This window comes from Empidonax traillii, unplaced genomic scaffold, assembly GCF_003031625.1.
Source record: "Empidonax traillii isolate 1590-97213 ecotype Southwest subspecies unplaced genomic scaffold, ASM303162v1 scaffold36:size2505666, whole genome shotgun sequence".
NCBI lineage: Eukaryota > Metazoa > Chordata > Aves > Passeriformes > Tyrannidae > Empidonax > Empidonax traillii.
This window is the reverse complement of record NW_020955229.1, coordinates 2075917-2084681: the sequence shown is the minus strand read 5'-3', so window position 1 is coordinate 2084681 and position 8765 is coordinate 2075917.

Below are 8765 nucleotides of genomic sequence, written 5' to 3'. Positions count from 1 at the left end.
AATCTATGTATTTGCTAATGGTCAACAAATGACAATTCTGAGGGGGAAGAGAATCCAAGAGAATTTTAGATTTCAAGCACATTCTGACTGGTTATGTAGCTTGTTGAAGAGTGGTGCTGTTTCTTTTTTTATTCATTAACATTTTTTTCTCCCTCTGTCTCTTAAATTCTTTACTGCTAAAAATCCATCAGCAATACCAACTTTAAAGTCCACTCCAATAAATGTACCCATGAATTAAAATCAATGCTACAGTTTTAATGTATGAATGAATAATAGAAGAAAACCACTGATAGTGCGTCTGCAAGAAGTTGGACTTCCAGCCTTAGGGGTGTCCCTTTGGAGCTGTGGCCAGTGGGTTTACAGCAGGATTTTACTTTGTCTTGTATTACAGAATGGTTTGGGTTGGAAGGGATCTCTAAATATTTGGTGTACACACCTGTAATTCTGGTATGGTTAATGGCTAATTCTGCTGTTGGACATGTGATAGGTTGGGATGTAACAAGAAATGGTTCTTCATACTCAGTTACTTTGAGGTCAGTGTGTGTATGTGAGGTGTGTATAAATATATATCCACTACTTAGGTGTTTAGTGTCCCTGACAGAAACTCTGTGAGGAAAGCTCTATCTTTACATCTTAACTTAAAAAAAATCTCTTACATTAAAAACTATCTGCATAAAACAAAAAACACAATGAACTGGCTGGCCATGGACAAACTAACCCAGCTTACAGCAGACTGGATGTAAGTTTGTGGTTTTGTGTGATGATACCCCAAGCGCAGCCTCATCTGGGTAGAGATGTGTGATGTAAAGGAGATCCCCAAGAGTTGGATGAGGTTTTGTGGGATGTAAACATCTTTCAGGGTGGAGAGATGGACTCTGTGCAGAAGGGATGGTGCAACTGAAAGAAAAGAATCTCTCAGTGATTTTAAGTGACTTTAATTAAGGTGAGACTGGTGCTACCACGCCTGAGTGCCCGTTGCTTACATCGAGTGCTGGAAGGCCAACTGCACAAACATGGAGCATCTTGTGCTGCTGCGCTAAATCCTGCTTGGCAGGAACCTCCCTGTTCCTTTCCAAACAGGGAACATGTGTGTGTGCACATCTGGGAATGACAAACACAGCTGGGCAAACCTGTGCTGTGAAACCACAGCCTGGTAGAAAACCGGATGAGCCTCTTACTTGCAGGAGCTCAGGCGAAGGAGATGCAATAAATCCTGCTTCCCGTTCGGGTAGGGAACCTTCAGATGACAGGATGGCTGAAACAATTCAGTTCTGATGTCTTAATCCTATTCCAGTGAAACCAGCTGTGTAGTCCTGTGGAAGATGAGCTTTTCCCCAAGGAATGGGTGACAGGTGTGTGGGCACCTCTGGATATGCCAGGCAGCAGAGGAAGCAAGCTTTGTGTCTGAGGCTGGAGGAGCTGCTTTGCAATGCCTTGCTCGTCTCCAGGGAAGGTGGGTTTTGTGCACAAGGTGCCAGAACATGAGCTAGGAATATATAAAAATCCAGTTCCCAGCAGGGATGGATGCTTGTGAAGGATCTTCTGAAGCTTAATGCCTCTGTGGGCCTGTCTGTATGGAGCAGGCTGAGAGCAGGGGATCTTCTCAGCAGGTTAAATATCTCTGTGCTGAGATGTTTAAGCCTGAAAACCATCTTGCTAGTTAATTTAGCAGAAGTTAGTGTTGGAGTGCTTTGGAGATGGGTGAGCAGAAGTTCAGGCTTTTACAGCAGGGAGGTCAGCAACAGTAAAACCAATAAAAAGTGACACTGTAGAGGAGGGAGAGTAGACAAGAGATGTATTGACCCTTCCATAGTCTGTGAGAAGGAAGAGGAGATTGTCCTGCTCACACCAGTGTCCCCTCAGCTCAGGTGTCACTCCACAGGTCTGGGGAAAATAACAGAAGAAAACACACCAGGAGGAAGGAAGTCTGAGGTGATTGATAGTTTTTCTTGAGCTGTATTCTTTTTGTCTTTGTCGGAGTAAAGAGATGTTCATGTCATGAGACCCTGGGAAAGAGGCCTGATGAGGTGGGACCCAGCTCTGGCAGCACATTTGCCAAAGGAGGGAGAGAGGATTCCTGGTTTTCATTTGTGCAGCTGCAGAGCAGAGCTCCTCCAGAGCTAGAGATCCTGCAAAGAGAGAGGGTGCTGAACTCAGCTGGAGTTTCCACTTCTTCACTTCTGAGCTTGTCCCACTAAGAAGTTTGTGCAGCTCCTCTGTTGCACTCACTGGCTCCAGTAATAAAAGGAGATCACCCAGGTGCATCCAAAGCCAAACTTTCATCTGCAAACTGCATCTTTGACGATGGGATTGTTATTCACTTACACAGAGCATTGGCAAAGCCGAGGAGCGGTTCAAATCCAGGGCAAAATTCCTATCATGCAGGTGGATGCTGAAAAACAGGACTGGCTTGTGTGTGTGCTGCATTCAGTAACAGAAAGTCTGGGATGAAAGTGTTTCAGAGGCTTCTCTGCCTCACTGAAGGCTTGACTGAGAACATAAAACTCTGTGTAGGCAGAAGTTGTTTAACATTGCTTTTAAATACCATCAAATCAGTAATTTTTCTTTGTAATTTTTCCAGCTGTTTGTGTATAAGGCACCTCTGGAGAGCACTTTCTGTGCTCTCAGAATCAGGAATTATTTTGCCAGATTAGCTATATTTAAATAAATATTTGCATTTACATCATAAAGGCTACATATTTTTTGTCTGATAATCATTGGAACAGAAAAGTATGGCATGTTTTTGCAAAGTCTGATATTGGGTCTAATTTTCTACTGTTCTTCAAGATTTCATGGTTTGGGTGGTATTTTAGCCACACTCTGCTCAGAAATGTAAGCAACTGTCACTGGAGTGCAGTTCATCAATAACCTGTCACTAATTGCATTAATAACAACATCAAGGATCACAAGTCTTACCTTAATTCTCCTCCTCCCTGAAGCTGTCTCTCCCCCTTATCCTGGCAGTCCTCGACTCCATGGACAGAATGGAGTCTGGGATGGGATTCCTCTTCTGGTGTACTTCTACAGCTTGAACGATTCATGAGCCATCCTGTTCTAGTATTCTGAGAGAAAAAGGCACTTCTAAGGTGTGATTAATCTCCTCCAAAAATAGACCTTTAAAGGAGGGAGATGAATAGCATTCTGGGAGTGCTTGTTTTGGTCCTGCCGCCTCCCTTAGATGTAGCATTCACAGCATCTAAATATAGACGTGATGAATTTGATCCTTGGTGTTGTTCTGTTAGATCTGATGTAAAGACTGTAGCAGTCAATGGCAATACTCTCATGGAGGTGTAGTTAGACACTGCATTGATCTTACTCCCGATCCCTTACTGTGCATTTTAATTTGAGCCAATACTGTCTCCTCTTTCAAGAGGTGGAGAGAAAACACAGTCAATTAAACCATGAAAGCCACGGAGCTCGTTCAGTGATCCAGACTGACTGGGAAGTTACATTTGAAACCGTTCACCTATTCCATTAAAAAAAAAAAAAATACCAGGGAGTGTGCATCCCTGTAAAATAATGATGGGCAGAATAAACCGTCTGCAAGTATGTCGCCTACTCCATACCATTTAATCAAGAAGCAGTGAGTGGAACTGGCCTAACATTTACAAAGGGAGAACTGACACAATGCATATTTGAACACCATGAGAAATAGCATCACCGGGGACAGAGAGTAAGTTTAGTTAATAATGAATGGCACATCCTATAAAATACCATTACACAGTGTTCAAGGCCCAAGAATGATGACATAATTATTAGGAGACTGGGAGATTAAGATATAATTTAAAAAAACATGACAGGGGAGGGTGTAATTGGGGAGACAAAATACACAGGAAGTTTGTAATTTACATGTCAAAATACCTTTTTCATGTTTTGATTGGATTGGACGCCGCCTTTCCACTTCATTTATCTTGGCTTCAATTAGAGGCAGGAGAAATGACATCTCATGTTCATATTCTTGACACACACTGCTCATAGACACTTTCTAATTCTAACAGACAGTGAGGGGAAAAGGGAAACTCGATTCTGCCTCCGTCATGGACTTCTTAGTTAACCCCTAATTTGTTTCTAAATGAGGCTGTCACTGTGGTTCAAATGAATATGCGCTTAGGAATCGGGGTGTGTGTTTGGATATTAGCTTGTAGGCTGGGCTTGGCATGTTGCATGGCTAGTTAGGCCCAAAAGCTGCTTTTCTCTTTGGAAAAGAAAATACCAAAAGCCTAGAACATTTCACCCTCCAAAGAGGAACTTTCCCGTACGAACAGGGCAGGCTGTTTTTATCAGAACAGCCATACTCACAGTGTGCTTGTAATCATACAGAGCCATCTCCAAAGCAGAGGATGTGAGTTGCGATTTTCCCCTTTGGCAGAATTTTTGCTCTTTTTATTTTCTGTCTGTCTCTTTTATCTGGTGTTGCCATGTGTTTCCCAGTGAGCTCTGAAGTCTGCTTCCATTTTTTTTTACAGGAACTGTGCTCTGTTTTACACCCGTTCCCACCCAAACACACACACGAGAAATGTCAAAGGTGTGTTTGAGATAAGGCCATATGTTTCATCAGTGCTGAAGTATCTGCTCACCTGAAGGCATGTACTGAAGTCTTTCCTCTCTTGGCAGCTGTAATTACCCTTTTAATTCTTCTTGTGCTTCATCTCAAAATCAGAGTTTTAGGTTTTTTCCAAAGGCCGTTGATTTTGGTTTCTTTTCTTTGCACAGTATAAGGTGTGGAAAGAGGGCAAAAGTTTTCCCTGCTGTAGGACTTTTGACCTCTAAAAGTGGGGGCCCTTAAAACGTCGTAAAGTGTCCAGCTGCAATCAGAGGTACTCAAAATCATCAGTTACTTTTGAAATCATGGGAAGCAAGTTTCAAGCTTATCAGTAACTCTATTCATTGAATTTCCTTATAAAGCAAAATTGCTCCTGGAAATGTTAATCAGGAAATATCAGAGAAATAGTAGTCCTTGAGAGATCTCCTCTGAGAGGGATTTTGACTCACCAGACGGAGAGAGATATCAGAGCAGCTGTATGAGGTCTCTGCATATTCCGTGTGTGTCCTGAACTCTATCAGAAACCCCAGGAGTGACATGAAACTGGATGAAGTGGGCAGTGCTGCTGTTGCTATTACATTTTTGATATTTAAGCCACCTGCATCCATGCTGGGATCATTCACCATAAGGCTCCCTCCAGTACTGGCAGGACTGGTCCCGTTAAATACGGTCGGGTCTGGCTTCAACTGCAAGGTAAAAAAAAATAAAAGATTAAAAAAAAATAAAAAAGGCTATGAGATAAATAACTGGCTTAGGAAATACAGTTTAGGCCTGACCAATCACTCATCCAGCCTGGATGTCTTAAACTGCCCCCAAAAGTTCTTGTCCAGTTTGACTCCAGCCACGTTCTGCAGCCCTTTGCCTTCATAGGCCTCCAGCACCTGTAATCATTGGATTAAAGATGTTAGAGGGTGCATTCCTGCCTAGGCCTTTGCTGCACCTGTTGTCCATGAATTTCTCTAATCCCTTTAAACTCTTCAGATACTCTCTGCCTTCACAGCCTCCTGTGGCAGCAAGTTCCAGAAGTGCAGTGTTGCTTCGCACAGCTTTGCAAACTGCTTTTGAGCAGAGCAGCCCAACATGAGCTGTACAATTTACTAACCACACCTAGAGGGGCTGCACTGAATGTCTTTGGGGTGAAATGCTGTAAAGCTTTTAAGTGTGTGGTAGTTTGAGTCAGAAAAATATCCCACTCTTCGACAATCTCCAGGTTAATACTGTCTGACTCTCTTAATGTGTGTTCTTGTGGAATATAAACCATGCAGGTAATCTGCAGGAAGTCAGTGTGTAAAGTTACTAAGGTACATATTTGCTACTTGAGTTGTCAAACTTTTTCTGGAGGAATTGTGCCCCCAACATTGACTGTGCTGTCCCAGCTTCCTGGCAAGCAAAGTATGTGAAGAAGAAGTAATAATACTAAACCCACCCTGAAATAGCTTTGGCTGGCAGGAAGAATTTTGTGGTCAAGGGAGATGTTGCAGGTGTTCTGTTTCACAGTCTAACAGTAGGTCGTGTTTTTTACATGTTTCATGAACAAGATTCAGAGTGTTCATGAGGGCATGAGTGGGTAAACACCAGGAATACAGCTGCAGAAATAACTCATGGAGTAGCCAAAGCACCAAGTCCATTTTGAACTCATGTTAGCCAAACTGAGTGAACTCTCAACAACTTCACTCAGTCCTTTTTTATAAAACCAAGACTGTGAATTTATGTCATGGAATATTTTTAGCTCAATCTCTGTTCAGTTTACAGAGTGCCCATCTGAAGGTATCTGGGCAATAAAAACTTCCAGTATCTGTGCAGCTGCACAAGTTTTACATACTGGCAACGGGTGTGATAATGTGCAATACCTAGAGTCACCAAAGTTAAAAATTGCTGCTTCATGAGTTATTCACACCCACCCACCCATCCCTTTTCTGCTTAACGCTGACATGTACGACAAGCTCTTTCAATGTGAGCACTTCCTGTGGTTGATTTTGTTTTTTCCCGTGTCTCTTTTGATGATTTTTGGGAGCTCAGTATGGCCTTATGCTGACTGTTTTGACAAAAATTACACAAAATAGGAGATAGCTGGCAACAGACTGTCCTTGGGGATGTAGACTTTACTATGAAGAGATTTCTGGCAGCAAAAATTATTTTTGCTACTGTTTTGCATGACCCACTTTGAGCAGGGATAGGTTGATCATCTGGAAAAAGCCCTGGAATAGCTCAAAGAAGGAATGTGCGATAGAAATCTTCATTTCAGTATTCATCATGACAAGGACAGAATGGAAAATACAGGCCAAAGGCCTTAACTGTGGTACCCCAAAGACTCAGGCTAGCACTCACTGCATACATCATTAAGCCACTGGCAACAACACACTGAAGCCCTGCCCAAATTTCAATTCTTACACTTCGAATAGTCTCAGCTCTCACCAGACAAATTAATATTTAATGCACAAGTGCACGCTGTAATATTCCCAACTGTGCAATCTAATATTAACAGCTATTTCATAAACCAACAAGGCCCATTCAATTGGTGACCATTTAAACTATAACACGCCATTAAACCATAAAAGCAGCCGTGAAACCATGATTAAGATACATGTTTGTCGGTCCTTTGCTAAAAACGGGAATGTAACAATGTCAGTACAAAAAGTTGGTGTGTAGCTCCATCCAGGCTGTTCAGGATAAAGGGAGTCTTGAAGCAAATTCCTCCTTGGAGTTGCAGTTTGGTTATTAGGGCAAAGTAGATCCTATCCATGAGGACAATATATAGTTTTTAATGACATTAAATGAGAATATGTGGCACCGTCTGGCTTTCAGGTACTTCTCTGTGGATGTACCTACAGAATCCCCCTGTTCCTGTGCTAGTTCTCCAAGGGCTACAGAATTCATGGATATTTAATCAGGGAGGCAGTGAAGAGGGAAGGCAACTTCACCCCTGTCTTTAGGAAGCCAGTGGTGCTCTGCTTTATCTGATTCTTCCCATGCTCCCATTCTGAAAAATGTCCTGGTAAATTGGAGAGGATGCAGAGGATGCAGAAAAGAGATGCTGGGGAAAATGCTTTGCTACAAGATACTCTCAATCTTTTTAGCTCATCAAAAAGAAGATTGAGAGATGACTTGTCTTCAGTGTTAAGTGCCTCCACAGCAGGAAAACACTACTTTGTAAGAGGTTCTTTAATCTATCTCTGAAGTTATAACAAGAACCAGTGTTTGGATGCTGAAGTGAAATGACTCAAGCATGTGTTTATCTCAACAAGGGTAAATAAGCAGTGACAAGTTAATGGTAATAGTGGTGTTTTTCCCCTCGTCTCCATATCAAGACAAGAAGCTTTTCTGAAAAACATACTTATTCCGTGGTGTTTTCTTGTTAGGAATGGAACAGAAGGGGCTGTGTGTGTTATACAGGCCTAAGTAGTCCTTCATTCTCTTCTTTTGTAGTCCAGGCTTTCAAGTGAGTTAGACCTGAGTCCACAAAGGAATGTGGAATTTGATGTTGAAGGTATTGAAACAGATTTAAAGGCTTTGGCTTAAGCAATTAAACTCTCTTTTAAATACCATTTAGCAAACAGTGTTATATGAAGGGCCTTCAGACGGCTTGAGTTAGTTTTCATTTTATAAATAAAAAGGAAATGGTCTGAAATTAGGTAGAATAGCAGGGTGAGATACTGGACCAAGACAAAGTGTGGTGTTAAAAGTGGTGTGTGATGTTACAGATGCAGAAGTGGAGAGCTCTGATGGTCATAGCTTGTCCTAGAGATGGGGCCTGGATCAGCCAGTCGTGAAAACAAGGTATATCTGTTCCAGCATCATCACACCAACTTTTTTGGGGCCCTATTAACATGGCAGTGAATGAATTTTTGGGAAACGAGGACATTGCCGGCATCTTTCTTCTATATCATCAGTGTTTTCTGGGTTTATCAGCTTCTAAATAGGAATACCTCTTCAATTATTTAACTGCATAAAACCACCTCTGTGGTGTTCCCAAATCTGTGACAGTGCAGGCAGTTTGTTGCAGAGATGTAATGACTGTCCATGCAAACACCCACCTTTGGTGCTCTGGTGGTTTTGATTCTCTTATTTAGCACTGACTGCATGAGCTGAAGGCAAGGCCTTGGAGGGCTCTCTGTGCAAGCACTTTGAATGGAGAGCCTTGTATCATCCATCTCATAAGGGGGAGAAAAGGTCACCTGAGCTGCACTTCAGCATTTCATTACCTTGTGTTGTTGTGCCTGAC